Genomic DNA, 24,183 nt, shown 5'->3' on the forward strand with positions numbered 1-24,183 from the left:
GCGTGCTGCTGCCAAGTTCCCGCCGCATACCCTGAAAGTGGGCCGTGGGGCTGCGTGCTTGGAGGGACAGCTGTTGCAACTTTCCCAGGTCTGGCAGCCATGCCAGAAGGTTCCTTCCAGCGAGCGCCGGCTGGGGAGGACAGCCTGGATGGGGCTTGGCTGTAGGTGTTTCCTGCTAGCACAAACCCCTCAGCTTTCCTTGGCTGGCAGCCGCCAAACGGCTCACAGCCACTAGCCATTGCGCTTAGGGATCTACGTGTAAAGAGACGCGGCGGGGTCAGGCAGCCCTCGCCCATCCTCTGCCCACAACCGATTCCTCCCGTGCCAGCACCCAGGCACATCCGTGTGGGGTGAGGAGGTGGGGGGGGACCCCTGCACCCGGCTGCAGTGATGACATTTGGGGTCGTTGCGTGCAGTGCCTTGCCAGCCCGGTAGTTTTACACCGCTCAGCCTTTTGAAAGATTTGCACTTTGTGTGAAGTAGCATGTAGGTTGGGCTGTGGGGTGAGCACGGGGGAGTGGTGCTGCCTCAGGGATGTGGGTTCTGGGTCAAACCTCCAGCCGCTGACATTTTGGGGCTCCCCTACTTGGGATGGGGGGTGGAATCTTTGTGCTCATGCTGAGCCCCGCCACTCGGAGACCTGCTGCGGGGTGGGAGCGTGGTGGTGGTTATCGGCACGTGACTTGGGTGCTCCCCCTGTTCTCTGCTTCTCGATCATGGGGACCAAAGCTTGTTCCCCATTTTTGGCCAGGGAACGGAACTGCACCTGAATTGGCATGGCTGGTCGACCCCTTTGGCGCTGGGTGTGCTTCAGCGAGCGCCATGCAGCGCTGGCCCTGGTGCAGCTCAGCCCCACAGCAGGACAGCAGCGGCCTGGGAGAAGGCAGTGCCGGCGCAGTGCCAGAGCCACTCGCAGCCTCCCTGGGCTGTGCACCCCGTCAGATTTTTTTTTAATGAATCAACAGGTTAATTAGTCCCGATGCACATAACGCGCGCCAGAGCCAGTGGCCGTGCTGGCACGCGCCTGTGGCAGGGGAGCTGGTGCTGCCGGCATGCTCTCTGCCTGTGGGGGCTGCCGCCCGCAAGCGGTGCGGGATGCACCGGCATCGGGTGCCGGAGCGGCGGCAACTCCCCACACGTTCAGCCCGCGATCGTTTCCAGTGCGGGGCGGCAGCCGCTGCTCTGGCGTTCTTGGCTCCGTCAGCGCTGGCAGCATCACCTCTGGCTCTGGCCGGTGACTCGGAGCTGCCACACAGAGCCTGCCGAGAGCAGCCCTCGCCCCTCAGAGGGCTCCCCTGGTCCTGTGCTGGGTGCATGGCCGCTTTCTGCTTTGTTCCCCGGGCTCACGAGCGGGAGAGCAGGGGCTTTGCGTTCGCCCCCCTGCCCGGAGCTGCCTCGGCGCAGCTCTTCCCTGCCAGCGCGGTGATGCAGACTGAACGTCATGGGGGGAGAGCTGCAGTGAGGCTCTGAGAGAATCTTAACGTGCCTTTCCGCCACGGTCTCCAGCATCTCCCTCTCCCCACCCGAGCCCAAGAGCGGCGACGGATGCGGTTGTGAGAGAGGGCAATGCTTGGGCTGCTGCTCCACTGGTGGGGGATCTGTCCCGAGGCAGGGTGGGCTGGAGGGGTGGGCGGGAGGTGGGGGGGCCTGGCCCGCCTGTCCAGTGCAGCAGCCTGTATTTCACGGCACCTTTTGGGACTTGGCTTGTTTTGACAGCCGTGCCGTGTCAGTAGCTTATTTATTAATTATTCACGATCCTTATCAGGAGGCTGTGTATGTGCCCTGCTCCAGTAGACTGGAGGGTCTGAGCGGAGCAGGGAGCTGAGCGCCGTCCCCGGTGAGCGAAGCCTCGCAGGCAGTTGCTTAAGCCAGCCCCAAACTCTGCTTGTCTGTTCTTGCTTTCAGGCAGATTACCTGGCGCTGGCAAACTTTGCAGGGCGAGCCAAATCCTTTGAGCCGTTTTTAAACTGATCTGTAAGACCATCCATGTTGAAAGGCATTGGGCAACAGTCCAATGAGCTTACCCCACTACCACCACCAAAAGTCTAAATCCAAGGCTTTTTTTGTGTAGAGGGGGTCTCATGTGGCTTTTTCAGTGTTTGCTTTCTAATATGTTGTGAAAATTAACATTTTGGGGAGGATTTGTGGGATCCCATTGTATTCATGGAGCTGTTAAACAGCATCTATGCTAGATTGGGGTCTGTAACTCCCTTGCTGGAGCGGTTCTGCTGGCAGTGGCAGCTGCACCGCACCGGCTACGGGGCCCCTCTCCGCTCCGGTGCCTGACAGAGAGGTGGTCTGGGGGGATCTGCACTCAGTGCCGAGGTCCCAGCACGACCTCCCCAAGCTGGCTGACGGTGAGGGCAGGATGTGCCGAGGGCACGGTGATGACGCTCCTCGACTGGCGGCTTTCGCTGACCTCTTTCTGCTGTGCATTTGCTGCTGAGGTTTTGCTTTCCGAGCCCAAAGTGAGCGAGGAGGTGCCCAGAGCAGAGTTGCTCCCAGCTGCAGCGAGCTGGGGGCTGGCTGCCAGAGAGGGGTACCTCACCATAGCACAGGATGCTCGCTGATAGTGTTGGTGCGCCGAGCCCCAGCAGGTGACGGACAGAGCCCAAGCCCATCCAGAGCCGTCACGACTCTTTCTGCGAGGAGCTGAGCGAGCCAGCGTGTGCCGTGCCTGTTTACATCACACAGGCGAGCGCATACATACACATATGGTGGATGTGTTTGTTTACACACGCACACATGCCTATATCAGTATAAATATATATGTTTATACTCTCAGAGCCTTCTGAGTGGCGTTCCCCTCTTCATCAGTGTGGGAAACGCAGGCAGGGAAAAGGAGAGCAGAGGGCCAGGCTTCAGCAGGCGCGTGATGGGGGCCGCTTGCCCCAGGTGGTGGAGGGTGCCGGAGGGATGGCCGCCTGCCCCGGCCCGTGCAGGAGCGCAGCTCCGTGGCTGCCCTCGGCCTCGTGGCAGCACCACCTGCGCCGGGTCGTAACGCAGCCAAGCCAAGAGCACCGAGCTGTGACCTTTTGCTGGCCAAGCGGCTGCAGGCCTCGGCACTGGCTCTGATCAGGGGTTTTGAGTCTCTGAACCTGCCGGCTGCTGCGCAATCCATTTTTTTTTTTTCCTTTACCAAGCTTATGATTTTGACTAATTGAGTCTATATTGAGTTGGTGACTCTTTAATTTTTTTATAAAAGATTTCCTCCTAGGTTCAGCAAAGTTCAAACTTAATCTAATGTTAGTATTGATCATCACTTCTAATTGCAGACAAAAAAGCCATAGTTCAGTGGCCCTTTTTGGGCTTGTTTGTATGAAGAAAAACCTCCCGAGCTGCGATGCGAGTGCCATGCTGAGCCACTGACTGAGCCTGGAGTAATTTGTCCTCAGGAAGTTAAATACCTTAAAACTTTATAAAAGACATGGTTTCATTTTCTGAATGTCAATAGCAACAGGGAAGACTGCAGGCGGGGATGTGATTCAATAAAGTTCATTAGCGGCACGGCCGAGCATCCAAACCCCGATGCTGCCCGGGAATTCACCCGCCGTAGCGATGCGGCTTGCTGTCAGTGTTTGTCACATGTGTCCGTGCGAGATGGAGGTGCTTGGCTGGAAAGTGAAATTGCTTCGTGGCGATGGTGTCGCCAGGCCCATGGCGCTGGCGGTGGGTGACTGCTCCCCTTGGAGAAGTTTTGACTGAAAGGTGCCTTTCCTCACCGTCGCGTGGGGAGATGCACCTTGGGGAAAGCCTCTGTTCCCATTTTCAGGTCTGAGTTTTGCATTTTGAGGTTTCATGGCTGAGCTGTCACCTAAAAGACATGTGCTGCGGCGCAGTGTGCTAAGGGCAGCAATAAGGAGGCTTGCTTTTCCACCTTGGCTGCTGGCCAGCCACCGTACCCCAGACTGCAGTTTTGCCCTCTTCTTCTGTTTCTGAAGTGCAGAGGACCTGTAGATCTACCTGGCTGCTACCGGCAGCACCGGCATGCAGGACCCAGCATCGGGGCTCTTGCCGGTCAGATGTGTAGGACTGGGTGTGGATGCTCCAGCTGTCCCAAAACGCCCCTGCTTGGGGAAACTGCAGCTTCCCATGGGGAACCAGGTCCTGGTTACAACGCCCGGCGATCCCCGTGATGTGTAGGCTGTTGGTCTGCTGTCTGCGTGGAGCTGTTAATGCCATGGCAAACTTTGAGTAGCCACGTAGGGAAATACTCTGGCGTTTGGCTCTTTCTTTGCCAGCCTCACCTCCATTTGTCTCCGCCTGGATTAGCTGAGCGTTGTACTACTAATGCCATTAGGCATGTTGGCACTGCTCGACATGTCACAGTGAGAAACAGATGCACTACACCATTAAAGCAATAAACGTGATAAATCGGATCCCAAGCGCTTTGTGAGATGTTATTAGTGTTAATTTTGGTACCCTGATACAGTAGTTGTTTTTTGGTTTATTTTAAGCATTGGGTAATTTATGTTCCACTGCAATCGAAACTTTAAGAAAAGGAGGAAAAACAGAAAATGAGGGGGGAGGGAAAAAAAAAAAAAAGCCAGCAGCCCCCCAAACTCTGCCCGTGATTACTTCCAGAGTCCGAAGACAACTTGGCAGCTCTTGTTTCTTGCTGATGGGCCTTATTAGCAGCACCTGGCATCATAAGGGGCTAATGGAAACCAGCATTCCCGGCTGCCTGGCCGCTGCCACACGGCGCAGGGCGGCCGGGCGAGGAAGCTCTTATTAGCTTTATGGGCAGGGGGACGTGCCCCGCTCAGGAAATGAATGTTGCAGCTAAGGTCCGCGGCGCTGACCCCGAGCGTGTAACCTGTGAGCGCCGGCAGAGACCCCGCTCAGGATGCTTGGGATTTCGGGGGCTCTCTGGTTCTTGTCATAGGCAGAGGGGGAATACGGCATGGTATGTTGCAGCCTTGAACTTTTGATTTATTCAGTGGGGGACTTAACCATTTCCATACTCTGCTCCTAGCGCAGAGGGGTGAAAGCCCCCTTTGGCTTCCGCGTTATTCCATCCGTTATTCCGCATCATTGTCATCGTGCGGGTGATGCCTTGTAAAGCAAAACTCTGATATTCCCATCAGAAAACACCAACCTAATTTTTAAATTTTTTTTAAATTTATTTATTTTTCCCTTTACCCAGCGCATCTTACTTTTGCATCTTCTCTGCCTGACGGTGGCCGGCACTTTGGACACCTTGTGGCTCTTTGCGGGGGCGAGAGGGATGCTGCGTGCCCTCCAACCAGCATGCGTCCACCTTCCCCAGTGTTGCCCATTTCCAGGGACCGGGGAGGGTGGATCTTCGCCAGCTGATTCCCGTCAGCTTGCAGGGCTGGGACCCTGGTGCCTAAAACCTGCCCGATGGAGGACACTTGGAGTAGCTTTTTCCCAAAAGTGCACTCACTTGACGTTGCTTTGCAGAGCCTTTTTGGTTCTCGTTATAACTCCTAGAGTAATGTTGGTTAAAAATGTATTTAGCAGCTGCACAGAGGGACCCTCAGAGAACCTGTGCTGTTTCAGGGGTGATGCTGTTAATTCTGTTTTTTCTTTTCCCCGTGGCACGTGGAGGTGGTGCAAAGCAGCCCAGGCACTTTGTGACCGAGCACCCCTGCAGCCTTACCCGCTTCTATGCAATGTTTGCTCTTTAGTTACACGGGTGTGTAAATCTGTTTTCCTTGGATAGAGTAAAACGATCTGCATTTTCCTTTTTGCTCACAATTAGCAAGATTTTTCTTTTACTTCCCACCCCCCCACACCCCCCCCCCCCCCGTCCTTGACAGCTTCAAGAGAGGCTTTAAATGAGTAATTACTAAATATTTCCCGGCAGCCAAACACGGGGCCATGGCATCTCCTGTTGCAAAAGTGAAAAATATTTCTGTTTGCAGTTAATTTTAGTGGCAGGCAGATCATGTTAACTGGGTGTAATTGCTTCCAGATATGGCAGAGGGTTTTGTGTGTTGGGATGAAGGGTCTGGTAAGTGCTCACTTCCTGTGTAAATTAGCCTATTCCATTCATTCCTCCTTGCCTGGCAGTCCTGGCTTGTGTCACTCTGCCTGCAAGGTTTTTTTTCTCCGCACCCCCCCACCCCCCCGGGTGTTAGGCAGCTCGGTGCTTTATGGTTGGTTTAGTCCTTTGCTGGGCATTGCTCTCTGCTTTACCATCACAGGCAGGCGCAGTCAGGATGCGCGGGCACCTGCATCCCACCAATGAGTGACAGGAGCCCAGTCGGTGCCTGCGGGTGCCAGCAAAATGCTGCTGCAGACGGCAGTGTCTTCACACCTCGCAGCTTTCGTTGGGCTCACCAGAGCTCAGCTGGCGTTCTGGCCCCAGCAGAGCCTGGCGCTTGCAAAGTGGCTCCATGACGGGTACCCGCTGAAACAGGGAGGGTGACGCATGGGGAAATCCAGGTGGAAGGGATTTGTGTAACGTGAGCAGCAGGGGAAGGTTTATGCATCCTTTTGAATAAACGCACACAAGGCAGGCGAATCTGCGTGTGGTTAGATGCCTTTTAATACAGGCTTACGAGCTTTCAACGTAGTCTGACATCTGCTCTTGTTCCCAGGCTCGAGCCTGGCTGCGGGGAGCTGCGGGGGGCCTGCCGTGGCGTTGCGAGCATTGGGTGATCTTTGCCCAGGCTGAAGTGCGCCTGAAACGCTTGGTATAATTTTTGAACGCGGGTTTGTACTTGCAGTGTTTTGGATCACTTCTGCAGCTGACGTGCAGAGTGGCGGATAGCTCGGCAGGAGCGGTGAGCGCCACTGGGCCACGTGCTTTCACAAATAAAGTTGGATTCCTCTTTTTTTGACGAGAGCATCTGCTGGCTCGGTTGTTCCCCATCTGAAGAAAGGAGCATCACCGTAAAATTTGGGTTGCAGGAGCAAGCCTTTGTGGCCTGGGCTCACGTGCTGGCTGGGAGCCAGGGCCACCCGTATCATTTTCGCTGTAGTATTCTTAACTGATTTTAAGTAGATTATGGTTGGATATGCGCCCTGCTGGGCTGCTTTAAGTTTTCCATCAGCCCTCGTCATCTCATTTCTGTTTTATTGGCACATTGTTAAACAAACAAGTTGGGATATGCAATTGAGGAAATACTTCTCCACGTAGGCATGAGCACTGTAAGGCTTGCTAGAGCTGCCCACCATAAATCAGGGTTAAACACCCTGCTTTGTTACCAGTGTCAGTGCAGAAGATGGGCTGTTTATCTGTGTGTATCAGCCAGGCTGATAACCCCGTGCTCTGTTTAGTGCTGTACGAGGAGCAGCTGGCTTGCTGCGTGCTGGCGTCTCCTGTGTGCAAAGGCAGAGTGCTGGGGGGAGCACCGCTGGATGCTGGCACCAGTGATGCCATGGTACTTGCCTTACATGCTGGGGAGGGCACCTCTGCACCCCCGTCTCGAAAAAGCACACCTCCATCTGTCTGCAAGCATAACTTGTGGCAGGGAGGAGGACGCCTTGTTTTCACCTTGGTGACCTATAAAGAAGGCAAGCATCGAGCGGAAAACCAAAGAGAAGCTAAAAAAACCCAACCCACAACCCCATATACCAGGCCATTTCCATCTCCAGCATGTTCACGAGGTCAGCAGGAGCATAGCCAGCCTGCGGGAGGGGGGTACCTCCTGGCACTGCCACCAGGAGAGTGCTGGGCTCTTATTTCCATGTGAAATGACCGTGTCATGTGGGCCGAGTCAGCTTGCCTGCAGAGAAGCAGCAGAAAGCCGTCTGCCCGCCAAAACGCCTGCACAGCTCCCAGCATCATGCCCCGTGGCGGGCAGAGCCAGCCCCTGGCAGGGCAGGCAACCCCACGCCGAGCGCTTGGGCTCCACGGAGGCTAAAAATGGGGCTTCCCATTGGTGAGGACCTGTGTCGATCTTTAAGTAACTCCTAGGGACTTTTTTAAAGGCACAATGCAATTACTATCTGTGTGTGTATAAAAAAATCCAACCCAGCGCTATCACCTATAATTTAATTTTGTTTCAGATTTGCATTTATGCACCAGGTGCTACACCAATTACAACCCACATGCTGTTTGCAGCTCCATTGTGACTATGGAAAGTGCTTTTATCCTCTTGCCACCGATTTTGGGGACGATGCTGGGCTCTGCACGCCTTGCCCTTTGTAACCTTCCCTCGTTCTTTTCTCTGCGCATTATTCATAGTAAATCATATTAGAAAGGAGTGCTAAAGAGGAAGTGTGATTCATCCTCCTTGAAACCAGCACTGACATAAATAAAGGCAAAGTGCTTACTACGTATTTTTTATTATGGTGTTTAGGGACAGGTTGTACTAATTTTGGCGTGCGCAGACTAAACCCATGAAGGCTACAACTCTACAAAATTCAATTTAACCGCAGCACTGGCTGCACGTTAAAAAAAAAAATCCAACCAAAGCCCAGCCAGTCTTCTTGGAAGTGTGCATGTGTGGCAGCACAAGGCTTTCGGGACAGCTCATTGCTTTCCAGATTTTACTGCGTGCCTTTGGCTGGTCCAGTGGCTTCTTGGGGGCTTGCTGGGACTTGCTGTGGCACAGGAGCAGGGCTGGCTGTGAGCTCGGGCATCCTCATTGCTTGGGTGTATCACAGGGTCAGGAACAAGATGCTCTAATTGGTCCACTAAAGGGCTACCTGATGGGGGCAAACCAGTGGGGAAGCAGCAAGGGGATGTGTAGAGGGGATGCTCTAGTGCAGGCAAACCCAGTAAACGCCTCGCCAGTCATGCGAGTTTGGGCTGGCGGCAGGAGCTTGCTGCCAGCAGCACAGCATAGCAAGAGCTGGTGATGGATATCTTATCTCCAGCTGGGCATGGGCTGTGGTTGCAGCCTGCTGCGCAACACACAAACTGCCTTTGCGTGGGAGAGATAAGGTGCAGGCAGGCGTTGTGCAACGCCTGTGCCTTACCGGTCCCCCTCTCCCCATGCCGGCATGGCACCGGCATCCCGCTCGCACCAGGCTGCGGTCAGCCGGAGGGCACCGGCAATGGTGCCAAATGCATCGCCAGCACCAAGGCAGGTTGTCTCCACTGGCAGCAGGCAGCAAGCCCGGCTCACGGTGGTCTGGGGTGGTCGGAGCACAGCAGGGCACCCACCGGGGCCCCTTTCTGCGAAACAGTGCAGCGCTCAGAACCGAAACCCTCTGCACCTCCCTGCTGGGAATTCTGCTATTTTTACCAGTAACACGGTGATTTCCTCTTTTCTCTCTTCCTTCCCCCTGTTCGTAGAAAATATCCCAAGCACCAAGAGCGAGCGGGTGGGAGGAGGGTGCTTCTGCGAACGAGAGCGGTAGCCAGCGGCACTGGCAGCATGCAAAGCCTTTTTGGGCGTCTCTGCCCACGCTGCCCTCACCTGTCGAGGGGCGGTTGGGGGACCTTCCGCAGCTGCCCTCTCCCACCACGGGCTGGGGCGGTGATGCTTGGAGCCTTGCATGTGGGTTGCCTTGCACAGGAACCAGCGGTGTGCGATGAAACTGGCAGAAATGCTGCTTCCGTCCAGCAGGAAACTTTCGGGGAAATTCTGACTTGGATCGAAACATTTCCCATGGGGGAAAAAAGTGAAAAGGGGTTGGTTTTGCTTGCTGGGTCCCTGTCGCCTCTTGCTCTCAGGGCAAGGGATGGGGAAACACCGCTCTGACTTCGCTGTGCCTTCCCCCAGCCTTGCAGTGCGTTGTCACCCTGGTGGTTGAAGGGTAGCATTTTGCTGGGGCTTTTGCGGGGATTTTGAGTTTTGCATTTCGGAGGGCGGCAGGGAAGATTGCCTATCAGGCAGGGCCCATGAGAAATAGGTGCCACAGTGGGAACTGGGGCCACCGGCAGCTCCCAGCCCACAGGGTGCTGAGTCAGTGGTAACCAAGCCTGGGCAAGGCTGGGGCAGCACTGGGGATGCCTCAGCGCTACCCATGGGATGCCCCCAGCCCTGCCCACAGGGGCTGGGGAGGGGCACCGGGATCTCTGGATGCAGAGGCAATCACTTGTATTGATTTCTGGCTTATCTGACCCTTTAGCTGGAGGCGGCTCTTCCTTCAGTGTCTAACCACACATAACTTAAAGCAGCCCAGAAATGTATATCATCCTTTTCTTGCATTAATTAGGGCTGGCCAATGCATTATTTAACGGGGTAGGAGCTGCTGCGGGCTGCCCCAGAGCAGGTGCCATGACCAGCTGGCACGTGGGCGGGGGTCTGGCAGGTCGTGTGCTGTCAATGCGGGCATCTGCAGGAGTCTGGGGATGCTGGCCAGCGGTGCTGCTCTGGCACATTGTGGCAGTGGCAGGGCCGAGCAGGGAGGAGACCTCACATCAGACCTTGCTGTTGGGAGGGGGACTGGCCCAGCTGTGCCTATCCAGAAGAAGAGGGGAAGAAGATGGCAAAAGAAGGGACTCTGGTGATGGGAGGCTGAGCGAGGGGTGCCCCACAGAGGAGCAGAGATAAGCATCTCTGAGGATAGCACTTGGGATGCTTTCCTTACCCAGTAGCACAGGTGCCACATGGTGGGGTCCGCTCTGCCGGCCAAGCACTGAAGGCTCAGCCGCTGTCAATGTGGGCAGCTGCACCGCATTCTCCTCCGGCTGGAGGTGGAAAGCAGCTCCCTAATTAGCACCTTTGTTGCTAAGTGAACGAAGCGGCCATGCATGGCAAGCTACCTGCTAGCAATACGTGTATTGGGGAGGGGGCCATCAGGTGCCACCGCAGATAATGCCATGTTGCACAGCTGCAGGTACCAATGTGCCGAAGCCTGTTTGCTCGCTGCCCTGCAATGGGTGGGCATTGCGGGCTGAGACCGGGAGGGAAATGCCATTTGCTTTCATCTCCTCCCCTCCTACCTCATTTGCTTGGATGCTTGGTGCTGCCCACAAATACAGTTGGTGGGGGCTGATAAGGATCACTGACCTAGAGCAAGCAATGGGGACTTTCTTCCTGCTAAAATTAAAAGAAACCCACATCGCCTTCTGTTTGTATGGCCAGGCTGGGGGGCTACTGGGCTGGATGTGCCCAGCCGCCAGTCTTCAGCACTGTGGCTTCTCATGTGAATGTGCCACACATGGGAGTTGTGTCCTCAGCACTCATAGACAAGTGTGTTCAGTCCCCGGTGTCAAACGCGTTCTGCAGGTAAGGGTCTCTTCGGCCTTTGGTGTGGGGTAGCAATTTTCCACCCAGCTGAGAAGATGGGACATGTAAGTGGGATTTCTTGTGCATAGTCGTGCCGTGTCGGGGTTTACTTTACCATGAGCCCCATGGGAAGGAATGTTCCTCGTGGTGCTTCACTTGCATTCCTGCATGGGCCAGATACCATTTTCTTTTGCTGCCGTTGGTGTTTTGGGGATTTCAGTTCTCTCTCATTGGTGTACTGCGTGGCAGATGCATCATTGTACAGGCTCTTTGTGCTGCGACAGCTTACGTGGAAACCACGTTTTCTGCATAAGCAAGCAGAAGGCAAGAGGAAGGACCGTGGCAACGACGCGAGAGCCCAGGCAGAGGCAGGGAGACAAAGAGTGGCCGGGTGCAGTGAGGCATCCCCCAGCCCAGGCAGGTCCTGGTCCAGTTGCAGCTCCAAGCCTGGCCATGGTCCCCATATGACGGCCCTGGTCCCCACGCTGTCCTGCATCCCCCCATGATGCCCCTATGCTGCCCTGCATCCCCCCATGATGCTCCTACGCTGCCCTGCATCCCCCTGTGGTGCCCCCATACCGCCCTGCATCCCCCTCTGATGCCCAGGTCCCCTCACAGTGCTGAGTCTCGGTCCCACCATGATGCTGTGACCTCCCTGCTGCCCAGGCCCTGGGGGGCTCAGCAGGGGACCACTCTTCAGGCAGGTGGGTGTGTACGGGCTGGTGCCAGGGGACCACAGCCGGGCCAAAAGTACACTGGGTTTGCTCTGTTGGGGTATCGGTGATGACAGGGGGCTGCCACAGGGCCTCAGCTGTGTGCGGATGCCATCCCTCCTCTCTTCCAGCTAATCTATAGTTTGGGGCTGGGTGTATGTCAGACATGGGGGTCTTTTCCTTCTTTACGTACATTGGCTTAATTCTTGCTTCGGTCTGCAGCCACTCGCTTTTCCCATAGTAGGGTTTTTGTCACTGTTATTAACTAATGAGACAATTTTGTTGCCATTTTTAAATAACTGTATTTTTCCTTCAACGCAAGAAAAGGAAAATGCCTTTTCTTAATAGCACAGCTCTCAAAAGTCATTGAAGGCATGAATTTGCCATTCTTTCTCACAAATGCGTGGATTACCACACTTTTTATTACTAGGGCTTGAATTGCTGAATCATGGAAGCGGGGTAATAGGATATGTTTGCATACATGGCACTGGGGGGAAGAGCGGTTATTTTTAAAGCCACTCTAGTGGGCTGGGGTGCTTTTTCCCCTGTTGCTATGACATTTTGTGGTGTGGGATGCATCTTGGATCCCATGCTGGCCTTGGGTCAGGCTCGAACACAGGGCAGCCCTACCTCCTGGGGCCACAGCTCTGCTGCCTCGTGCGCCCCTGCTCTGCCCAGGCATCCCCGAGGTGCAGCCTCAGCAAAGCACTGATTTACCGTGCGCCCTGCTGGGGCGCGCACCGGTCGTCCTCTGCCTGCCATAGCTCTCACCTGTTGCGACAAGGGTTGCTGCTGAGGCAGCTCTTCTGCTGTGGCCCACGGTGCTTGTATTTTCAATTACCTTTGGTCACCTCTCGTACAGTGTCTGCCCTGTGCTGGCGGGGTCAGACATGAGTTAGCTGCAAGTGTCACTGTGTTAAAAGAAATAATAGTATCATCTTCCGAGGGACAGTAACAATGGATGTTAATGCCAGCATCCCACCAGCCTAGAACCAGCAGCTCTCCTCCCTCCTCCAGAATTAATAAATCATGAGCTTCGCCGGTCTCGCTCTTTCAGCCCAGCTAACAGCTCCGCTCTTGCCTGGCAGATGCCACAGCCATGGCAGCTCGTGGGTCTGAGCCCCACTCTGGGTCCAGGGGCTTTTCCACCGGGCTCTATCAAGCGACAGCCAGGAACGCTTGGTAAACAAGACCCTGTTTGGATTGCCACATCCCTTTGATTCTTCCTGCATCATCTTCTGCCACATCCTGGCTCTGTGTCCTGGGGTTGGGGTTTTATTATTTTATAGGTGCTGTAACATTCAGACCATGTTGTGCGGCAGTGGCCGGTATGGTCTCCCCACCGTCCTGCTCCTCAGAGGGATGCTCTTCAGCGGGGAGCAGGGAGCCGTTGGGTGGCCGGAGCACACAGGGGGCTCTGGGGCCCCCGGTTGCATTTCAGGACCAGAATGGCCCATGTTGAGGTGTGTGTCTGAGAAAGCACATCATATTTGGGATAAGGTATAATGGTTCTGCCACGCTCCGTGCATGTTGCTGGTCACGTTCCCCTGCGCGTATGAACTGGCGCCTTTTCATTAGTAAATCATGCCGGGGAAATAAGGGTAAGAAGCAGCACGTCTGCCTGCATGTAAAGGTTTGGTTATTCCTGGTGTGGCTGTCCCTTTTGGCCCTGCTCTCCGACCACTGGGCAGCCTTTAAAAGATCTGCAGAGAGCCAAAGCACCAGCAAACGGTGTAAAACTGCCGTTATTTCCAGCGCAGCTCTCAGCTGATGACCAAAAATATATGCTGGGGAGCAGGAATGGTACAGAGAATAATTTTCACTCCAGAAATTATTGTTCTTGCGAGAGCAGATTTAAAATCTATTTAACTTTTCAGTGTCCCATACCCCTTTAAACGTTTCAAGTGTATTCTCACTGATGGGTTACCTTTTCTTTCCCCTCAGGCTGTAATTAGTGTCCTTTACACAGAATTGCCTTAGAATTGGATTTGAAGAAGATAAGAATCAAATTACCAGTATTTATCTTGTAAATTCCAAAAGACCTACTGAGAGGCGCAGTATAAAGAGGGTTTTTAAAATTTTGTGCTCTGAAAGCACAAACTTCCCATAGGTCCAGGATTCCCTGGAGCATCACATCTGCAATACGCCAATAGGCGTGGGATGTGGCTAGAGGTGCCAGGAGGAAGAGGATGGCTCCTTCCCTGCCAGAGCCCCACTTGCAGGCTGGGAAGGCAGCTGGCTGGCAAGATACCTACAGAAATGGATGTATCACCTGATGGATGGTGGCTTGTTTGCATTAGTTGGGGCAGACACGGTGGTGATAGTTTGGATACTGCAGTGCCTCCAGGAGGGCGATTGCCTCCTGGTTTTGCTCTTGGGCTGCAGGGGCTGAGCTGGGGCACGCATCCCCTCTGCCCTGATGGGTCTTGCCAGTCCAAGGGAGGTGACCAGGTGCAGGATGGCAGCATTATCTCAGGCTGGGTGTATAAAAGAGTCTGGTCTTTGCTTTCACGGCTGGTCCCACATAGGCTGGAGAAGAAAAGTCTTGGAAATGCAGCCTCTCCTTTCTCCCAGGCTCCCGCCCAGCTTCCCTCCCGGCTCTGCCGGGTGGCTCTCCAATGACAAGGCAAGTTGAGCACCAGAAATGGATGGAGGTAATTTCGGTGGGCTCTGTTTTGACAGAAATTAAGCATCTGAATTTAAATTAAGGAGACGGAGAGCCTGGGCAGCTGAGACTATATTTTCATAGCGTAAACAGTTGCAGAAGAAGATTAATAGCATCTGTGTAAACACTCCCTCGCAGTGGTGAGGGGTTGGTTTTGTTTTGTTTTATTTTTTTTAAGAGTTTGAAAATTCTGAGGACGGCTAGAGGCAAGAGGGGCCATACTTCCCCTCCTGCTTGCCTGCGCGCACCTTCAGCCTCCCTGTCCATCCCATGGTAAATATTTCAGCCACCCTCAGCCCCGCTCTCCCTTCTTGCAGTAAATTACATATTAAAGTAGCCTGGTAACTGAGCACTGGTTGCTGCGCGATAAGCTCCGGGAAATCGATATGTTTGCCATGTGCCTGCTTGTTTATGACACCTGCCTGCAGAGCAGTTGAGCAATGCTTCGCGTGCCCGGGCTGCGCTTCACAGGCTCGCCTCATCCTGAAACCCAGCCTGCCCTCGCAGGAGAGGGTGCAACAGCACCTATTGATTTTTTTTATTTTTTTTTTTTCTCCTCAAGCATGGTGTTGCACAGCAGCGCTGTCCAAAGCCACCCAGCAGCATCCCATTGTGGGGGGCAAAATAATGCGAGCGATGATATTTGATGATATGGAGCGTGGGGTGGGTGGCAGGATGAGAGATCGGGTCATGTCTTCATCCATCTTTGGGGCTTCTCCCAGCCCTGCTGTGGGGCTCTGCTCTGCTCCTGTTTGTCACCTCCCTAGATCAGGGACAGGAGCAGAGCCCCAGGGATTTAAATCCTTGTTTTGTGTGCCCAGGAAGGGAGGTGGCTGCCTCTGAACATGCGATGCTTCGTGGGTGAGGGCTGGCATCTTTGGAGCACTGTGCCACGCCAGCTGGCATGGGGACCACGTGCCCGGGCAGTCACCAGCACATTGGTTGGACCCGTTGGCTGCATCCCAGTGCGCAGGGGAGGTCCCAGCCCCTCAGCAGCCGAGGCTCCCAGCCTGCGAGTGGCTGAGCCCACTTCAGCTTCTGGACTGGGACCAGCCTGAGTTGAGAAAACTCTTCCCCTTGACCTCAGAGCTCAGATGCTCCAGAGCTTTGGGTGCTTTGCCTGTGCTGAGGTTTGGCGCCTGCCTGCATCCCCCCGTGTGCCGGCAGGGCTTTGGGATGGGAGCAGGCGGGGTTTTTTTCCTTACGTCTCAAGTCAGCAAGCTGCAGTAATTGACCTTTTGACCCAGATATGAAGTTGGGAGGTAAAAGACACGGCTTGCAAGATTTTTGTAAAACTGTTGACCTCTCACAAGATTAACTCAGAGATAATAGTAATTATAAACAGATTACGGTGGGTCCAATCGATAGTGAACTTTACCTCCTGCCTAAAACTGAAGGTCGGCATTTTACTGCAGCAAAGATAACTACCAAGGGTTTTCACACCGTCATGAGCCAGTAAATATCCCTATACATAGGAAATGCGTGAATCGAGCACATATGGCTTCTGTAGGCACTTCGGGAGGGGGAAGAGGGACCCACGGGATGGTTCAATGCCCAAGTGCGGGGTTTTGTGATGCTGAATCCTGTAGGTGAATGTCGGTGCAGTGCAGGCTGCCTTCCTGAGTGCTGCAACAGCCCACCTGGATGGCAGCTCCCCCTGGATGCTCAGGTCCAGGGGAGTGAGCGCAGGGGGGTAGCACCCCACTCCCAAAAGGCACTTTCTCTTTGCCTAGCTTTTAATTGCTTGCTTTCACTTTTTATGTATAAAAGATTGTCCATTTAATTAACTCAAGAATGCAATTTCAAAAACGTTAATGCTTTACACATGACAGCTCTTAAAATAAAAGTAGCGTTCCAGTATTGCACCATGCTTCCTTCGCCTCTTGCGGGTCGTTCTGGAGAGAAACCGTCCCCCGTGGCAGCCCCTGACTCTTGCATTGGAGTTGAAAAGGTTTGGGGGGGCTTGATCCTGGGCTTACCTTATTAGCATGCCTGGGCTGGTGGGAGCCCTCCTTTAGCAAAGTCAGTGATTCCGTCCATGTCCTTGTCTTTCCCTGGATGTTAGCTGTTGATCTCTGGCTGATGGCACCGGGACCCGTAGCATCTCCGGTAGCTGGCTCAAGGGGGTCTGCACCACTCGTCACCCAGGGACAGCCCAGTGCTGGATGGAGGTTTGCTTTTCTGCACCGCTGGCAAGGAGCTCTCATTTCCACAAGGATTCCTCAAACTCACACTAGCCTTGGGTTTCTCTGATTTATTTTTTTATTTTTTCTATGGAGCTGCTTCATGCTGGATGCGCTTCTGAGTGCAGAGCATACCCTCACCATGACCCCTCGCTTAAAACCCCCCCTTAGGGCCTTTCAAAGTCTGTTATCTTTTCCCGGACATCTGTAGTCTGAACCAAGCCGGTGGGGTGGGGACACACACTGCAAGCTGGCAAAAGCCGATGGCCGTGGGGTTGGTCTGGGCAGCACCCAAAACCTGACTGCCCTTGCTGGTGCGGAACCCCTGGGGTACCCTCGCCGGGACCCCTGCCCCAGCACGCGGGCAGCCCCTTGGCTCTTCTGCACTTCGCCTGCTGCCGAGGGGCTTTGCAGGCGGGTCTGGGGAAAGCCCCTGTTTTTCCCTCCCCTCTGCATTAACACGTGCCTTTCCCCCAGATTGGAGCAGGGAAACCTGGTGGGAACTTTGAGGCGAGTCACTGAGTTTGTTGTTAAAAACCTGCACGCAACACCACCACCACCCTGCCCCTTCCCTCCCCTCCCCCCCCCCCCCGTTTTTTTTTTGTAGCTTAGAAACCTCTCTTTGTGGCAGAAGGCTGGGAGGGTTTGAATACCACATACAGGCGTAGGAGGCTGACTGAGACCATACGGCTTTATCATTCATTAATTCCTGTGCTCATTCATCCCCCTATTTAAACTTCTCTGTAAAGACGGGAGCTACAGATGGTCTTTTGGTACCCGCTTTAGCCTGCAGACCTTGGCCCCGACAAAGGGGTACAGAGGGAGCAGCAGAGTGTACAAAATATTTCCAACCATTAGAAATCGAGGTCTCATTCACCGGCAGCTTCTGTTTTGAAAGCGAATTTATGCAAGAGCGTCATAACCCGCCGAACGGGGTATTGCCAAGAGTCGGGCTTAACTGAGAAGCGTGCGTTAGCCGCGGTTCTGCTGGCCCTAATTGTGCTTTAGAAACCGGAGAAGCAGCAGCAGCATTTCTGTAGCTGCATCCTTCCTTTGTGTTGCGTAATGTAAAACTCTGCTTTCTCCACCGACGGACCACCTCCCTGTCTGACGCAGAGAAATGACGGCTTTTTTTTGCCTGCATTAATTTGATGCCAGGTCACTGTTGCCATTTTTCTTTTAAGAATTTGGTACCATTACAGCACCCCTGGGTGCAACGTCGCATCCCTGCACGGGGAACAGTAACCCAGAGCATGCTTGGCAGGGATGCTGTAGTCTGGACACGCCACGGTAGCTTGTGCTGCCAGCGATTTCCTCCTTGCTCTTTGCTTGTGCAGTGGCCACCGTGTTCCCGATGCGGTTAGGTGTTGGTTTTACACGTGGTTGCAATGCCGTGCTGAGCAGGGGATGTGCAGTGCTTGGAGTAACGCTGGCAGCTTCTCTGCCTGCACGTGCCTGAATCACCATGGATGATTCAAGCCCCATGGGAGCAGGGCACGGTGGGGGCTCACACTGTCCCCCTGTTCGCCTCTTGCTTTTCCTCCAGGGTTTGCCAGGAGGTACTGGGGGACACAGGGATGTTGGCATGCGGGCATGCAGGAGCATCCCCCCTGGTGCTGGGGGGCCCAAGGGCAGCCCCTCGCTCAGCCGGATGGTTTGCACAGCTCGTGCCCTGGCTGCAGCAAGGAATGCATCCCCCTGGGATGGGATACAGCCGGGAAGCTGGCTAATGTAAACATCCTCCTCCCGCAGTTACCCACCGAGGGAAAGGGGCTTTGGCTGGCAGCTCCCACCTGCCTCCCAGCCAGCACTCTCGATTAAAGGCACTGATGCAGCAGAGGTGGTCAGACTCTGGGCAGCCTCCCCCGCTACTGGTGTTGCAGGGATCTGGGAGGATTGCACCTGCACCCCAGAGCAGGGGAGGCACTGCCGGGCTCACCAGCTGTTGGGGAGCTGCTGAGGTGGATGTGGGACGTTGCCTTGATAAAAAGCCTGGCTGGCTGCTGCCGAGGGGGTTGGAGACCCAGCCCCGTACACAGTGTGCAGCAGGAATGTCGGAGCCAGAAGTTTTCTCGTGGAAAACCCGAAGCCTGCCATCTTGTTTTTACACATGCTGTGCTTAAATATTAACACCAATTGAGCAAATTGCCTTTTAACTGCCTTTATTTGCTTTCATTAACGGTATAATTTAAAAGCTCCCGAATTTGCATGGAACCTGTTGTGCACGTTGGGGAGGGGGGGGCGAGGCTGCTCATAAATTAATTAATCGTGAGCAAACCTCCTCAGGGAGGTCCCAGAGCACCCGGATAGTTCAACAACACTCAGGGTCCTCAGTTCGGGACGCCGCGTACTTTTGGCCGGGTCCGGGTGGAGCAGAGCGTGCTGTCAGGGCTGGCGTCCCGCTCATAACTTGGCTCTCCCGGAAGGTATTTATTTATTTTTCAGCAAAACATGTTGTAGGCTGAGCAAAGCTAATTACGGAGAGCTGAAGGCAACGCTCTTCCTATTAACACACCCCTATTAACACACCAGTGTTTGAACCGATGCGGAGAGTTAAAAAAAAAAAAAAAGGAGAAAGTTGCTGGTCGGGTGCCCCCCATCCCCGTCCCCCAGTGCAGCGGTGCCCACAGCCTGCCTGCAGCCTGCAACATCTGCCCACATTGCTCTTCCATGGGATGACGAGTTTCCAGCGTGATTTCAGCTAGCGGCCTGCTTGCTCCCCTCCGTGCAGATGTTTGTGTGGCTTTGGGAGCGAAGCCAGCTCGGACACTGCAAACATGATGCAGGCAGCCCCGCATGCCATGCAGTGCTGACAGCTCCGCTGGGACTCAGGCTGCATGAGCTCCTTCGACACCTCCTGCTTTCCTAACCCTTCCCAAAATATATGCTTTCCATAGGAGGGTTTTGCTGTCGGACGGACAGTGATGGCCTCAGTCCAAGCCCTGGCTCCCTGCTCTGTCCCAGCCGTCTGCACGGACACTGCCCCGCTCCAGCCGTGCTCGGTTCTCCCCCACACCTCCCTGGTTTTTAGCAGAAGCAGATTGTGCCTGTGCATTGCTGATAAACATTCTGTGTCTCCACCTTGGGAACCTGGATGGAAAACTGGTTGCACAGCCAGCCTGGGTGAAAGCACTGGTTGTTCTCTGGGACAGCTGTCCTCATGTTCCTGGGGATCCTGCTCTTTGCTGTCATCGGAGCATCCCGACGGCACTTGCAGGATTTTCAAGAGGGAAGGGTTAGGAAGAAGCACTCCTTTCTGTGTGGTGCTTCTGGTTTGGGAGTTTCTTTCTTACTCCTGCATTTGCAGGGGGTACATCCCTGGGGCATCGGGATGCCAGCTGGCACCCAGGCTTCCGCTCCTGCCTCGTGACCCCAGCCCACGCAAACCAAAGATCAGCCAGGTGCCTCGGTGCCATCACACTAACCAGCAGCCTTGCATCACCAGCAGTAGTGCCTGTACCCACTCCGCAGGAGCCCTACGGCCATGCTCCCTGGCCTGGTGCCAGTTACTAATGCTGATACCAGACGAAAACGAAGGTGTGCTGGGGCTTGGTGTGCCCGACACCGTCCCTGGGCTGTGGCACCTCCAAGTCGCTTCTGTTGCTGCCACCTTCTCGCCCTGGGCGCTTTGGGCTCTCACCAAAGCCCAGTGCAGTTCAGATGTGTTAATTTACTGGCTTGACAAGGTGCGTAATGTTCACCTCCCAGCTTCTAATTGGAAATAATTAGTTCTTTGTCAGCCCCGGGAACTCCCGAGGAGGCAGCATGGACCCAGGCAAAGGCAGCGGTGCTGGTGGAGGGCAGGAGACCAGCCCGTGGCCGGGAGAAGTCTTCCTGGGGAATCCTTGTGGAGCATGGTGTTTTCAGCCTGTCTGAGGGCATCTCTCTCTGCCGGGGAAGGGCTGCCTAACAGCCGAGTATGACGGTTTCATTAATCAAAGACACTTCCACTGCCCCTTTACAGCAACACAACTGCTGCGGCTGTCCCTCGCTGACAGCTCCCTAATTCATCTTGCCGGGGAAGGAGGGGGGACCTGCTGCCGCTCTCCACAGAAGCCGCAGCCGTCGCCTGCTTTCGGTGCCACAGATGCGTGTGTTTGAGAGGCTCAGCCCTGGCGCTTGGCAGGGGTTTACAGGGAGACAAGTCTTACCCCTTGGCTCCCACACCTGAAAAACAGTCGAAGAAACATAGGTTCTGCTTGGTTTGCAGGAGGCGGTTTTGGCGGTTGCTAGCCTTCGTCCCGAGGCAGGGAGAGCAGGAAACTTAAATCGGTATCATGGCACGTGCAGATAGATATGTGCTTAAAGGGGGGAGGTTGAGTAGCTCTCGCTGTGACTCTGGGCAGTCAGTCCCCTCGCATCCTTCCCAAACTTCTCAAGCACAGCCGGGGGCGGGAGCGTTGTGGAGGCTCTCTGGGAGTCGGTGAGCCAAGAGCAGATGGTTTGCATGGCAGCAAAGGCTCGTGCATGCACCACTGTAGAGGGGAGCGCTTGGGGTTCCTCCCGTCCCCTGGCCGAGGGCGGCCTCTCTGCCGATGCCCAAAATACGGGTGTCAAACCTGGTGGTGCACCCAGCAGGCGCATCCTGGGAGCCTGCAGCCTGAAAGGGCCGTGCAAGAGGGCATGCGACGGCACCCGAGATTGGGATTGGGCATCCTTAATTCTAGCTGCAAAACCATGATGTTTTGGAGTTGGTAATAATAAAAAAAGTGTTTTCATCAAAGCACTTTATTTGCCTGTGTGCTGACATCTGGAGAGCGGAGATAGATATTTTCCTTAAGACTGTATTTCCGAGCCATGAGCTCTTCCCTGGCTGTTAATTAATCCTTTGTAGTTTAGCGACTGATGAAATCATGACTCTATGAAATTTTAATCCTTGTGCTGTATAGGCACAACCGACATTATCAGAGGACCCCAGGTGTGTGCTTGAAATTAGCTTGTTGAATCACTTGCATATTTGATTACCGTATAAAACTCCTCAGGATCTGGGCCGCTCGTTGGAAGGGCGGCGCTGGCCTGTGGTTTGTGCCTGTTCCTGGCTGCGATCCCCAGCCAGGCTGGGGCAGAGGGAGAGGAGCAGGGGCAGAAAACAGGGATGCGCTGGGGAAAGGGGGGTCAGTGTCTCCGTAACAAGGCAAGGGGTGAGAAGCACATGCTTCCCTGATGGGACAGAGCAGCTGAGTTTCTGCTGTGGGTTTATTTCATCCAGCACAAGGGACCCGAAGGAGCTGGCAGGGATAGGAGGTGGGTGTGGAAGTGTGTGTGCCCTCCTAGGAGTTGACAGAGAGAGAGAAGTGGGACTGGGAGAAGAGGATGCTGTGCAAAACTTGCTGGGAAAATAAAACTGCACATGGCACTGATGTAAAGTCCTCGGTGGGGCACGTGGGGACGTCAGTCCTGGCCTGCTGCCCAGTGGCAGCCGTTCCTGCTCCCCAGAGATGAGCTCAGCAGAGGGAAGCAGCTCCTGGGCTCATCCCAGTGGCAGCCCTGTGGATACTGCCCCATCTGTGATGCCTGTCCAGCCTCGTCCCTGCGGCTGGGTCATCATAGAGAGTGGAAATTAAAAAAAAAAAATAATCCCCCTACTCTAAAATTCTCCCCCCTTGTTTAAGTCATTCTTTGCTCCAGCATCCCATTAACATCTCCACTCTCCCCTCTTTCTGCACTTTTGGACCTCTGGGGACTTTTGCCTTCTCCTCAGTGCTCCAGGAGCTGCAGGCTCACTCTTCCCTGGGGAGTACTGGGACAATGCTGCCTGGACCATCCCGGGACCCTTCCTGACACCTCCCCAGCGAGCATCTGATGTGCTGTGCTGAGTGCTTTCCCCATGTCACAGAATCGCAGAATGATTTGGGTTGAAGGGACCTTAAAGATCATCTTGTTCCAACCCCCTGCCATGGGCAGGGACACCGGCCACTAGACCAGGCTGCTCAAAACCAGGCATCCTAACCACCCCCTAAGGCTAGGGGCAATGAGCGCCGGGGCTGGCACTTTGCCATTCGTGGACCACACTGGTGCTCCAATGACACACATGCCACTAAGGAAAGCAGATGATGAATATATTTTTAAACTTGGAATCTGTGAACCGCTTATTATTTCTGAATTAGGAATCAAAACATGTGCATCATCATGCCGCTGCTGCGGCAGATGTACTCGGCGCTAAGGTCACTTTGCTTTTTTGTCGAAATTTTGTATTATTTTTAAGAACAAACTCCCGCAGTGCTCTGCCTGATGCCTCTGACACCCATGTCATGTTTGCTCAGCGTACCGGTTGCAGCGGGTGCAATGCCGAGCGCAGCCCCGCAGGGTCAACGCCACCCAGGGAAGCAAATGCTCATCTCTTCATGTTCAGTACGTCAAGTGTCACCAGATGCCCAAAGAATGGATATGATGATTTTGGATGGCCAAATTACTGCGGGGCTGCATGCGGGCGGTGTGTTAACCCCTTGGTGCCCATGCTCCGGCCCTGCATTGGCGGTGTGAAATTTTGGAACTTCTTGCATCTGTCTCAAGTATCAGCAGTGATGCAGCAGAGGTGTAGGGGCCCTTCCCTGGCCCATGTTTCCCACTGCCGGCTGTACCATCTCGGATACATCCCGCTGCTTCCTATCTGGACTCATCCCATCCAGCGTGAGCCTGTGGACCCGCTCACTCAGGTGGGCTGAGATGCACAAGGGAAGCGCTGGTGGGGATAAAGCTCCAACCTGGGAAATCCTGTTCGGTAATAAATATTGAGCACTGAACTGAGACTGAGGCGCTGGAATAATTTACGATAATAATAATAAAAAGAAGAAGCATAATCTTTCTTCTGCCCTATTTGCTGGGGTCCAGTTTGTCTTTTTGCCAGTTCCATGGGGCTGGAAGCAAGCTCTGCTCTAGGGGGGCTGTTCGGAGCAGGGGGTGGGAGATGCTGCCTGCACATGCTCTGCCCAAGCAGATGGTAAATTGGGAGAGTTGCTGCCCTTTTACAGCATTTATTAACACGTGTTTGTGGGCAGGGTCAAAAAAGAGATTCAAATCGTGCTTCTGATGTCTGTTGCTTGTTTTTTATGTGAGACAAAACAGGAGGGATCCATTCCTCAGCTTTTTTGCAAAGGGGAAGCGTTGGCATTGTGCTGAAATGACAGCACGCCACAGCATCTGGTTTAACCTCATAAATTAGTTCATGGTAAATATAAATATTGTACAGGCAGGGAGTTTCAGTGCTCTTTATTGATAGCTTTCCCCTCCCCCACCATTTTTTTTTAAACTTCAGAAATAGTAAAATCTTTATTTCCAGTTCCTCTAAGATTTATTTAATATTTTTTTTAGCAGCAGTGGTGGTTGGAGAGCATGGGTTTTTTTGGTGGGGTTATTTTGCCCTTCTTAATTTATTAAACCAAAAGGAAGGTCTTCAGCTCCCTTCCCCCTTCCCCGTGCCCTTAATAGCTCTCCCTGCTATTTTAATCCAACGGGTTGGGAGATGAGGGCAGAGCAGTGACTGGGCAGGAGCCGAGCCTCCCCAGCACCGTGTCCCATGGCCAGAA

At 54.2% G+C, this 24,183-nt stretch overlaps 1 protein-coding gene and 1 long non-coding RNA gene across 3 annotated transcripts in view; both read left to right on the forward strand.

Annotated features, from left to right (window-relative positions):
- Positions 1–24,183, forward strand: part of ZBTB16 (zinc finger and BTB domain containing 16) — a 65,707-nt gene that overhangs the window by 3,635 nt on the left and 37,889 nt on the right. The window lies entirely within an intron of this gene.
- Positions 8,057–23,400, forward strand: LOC119158285. Its single transcript, XR_005107823.1, has 2 exons — positions 8,057–9,174; positions 22,359–23,400. It is a non-coding gene; the product is annotated as an uncharacterized LOC119158285 (long non-coding RNA).

Source organism: Falco rusticolus, chromosome 16, assembly GCF_015220075.1.
Source record: "Falco rusticolus isolate bFalRus1 chromosome 16, bFalRus1.pri, whole genome shotgun sequence".
Classification (NCBI taxonomy): Eukaryota; Metazoa; Chordata; class Aves; order Falconiformes; family Falconidae; genus Falco; species Falco rusticolus.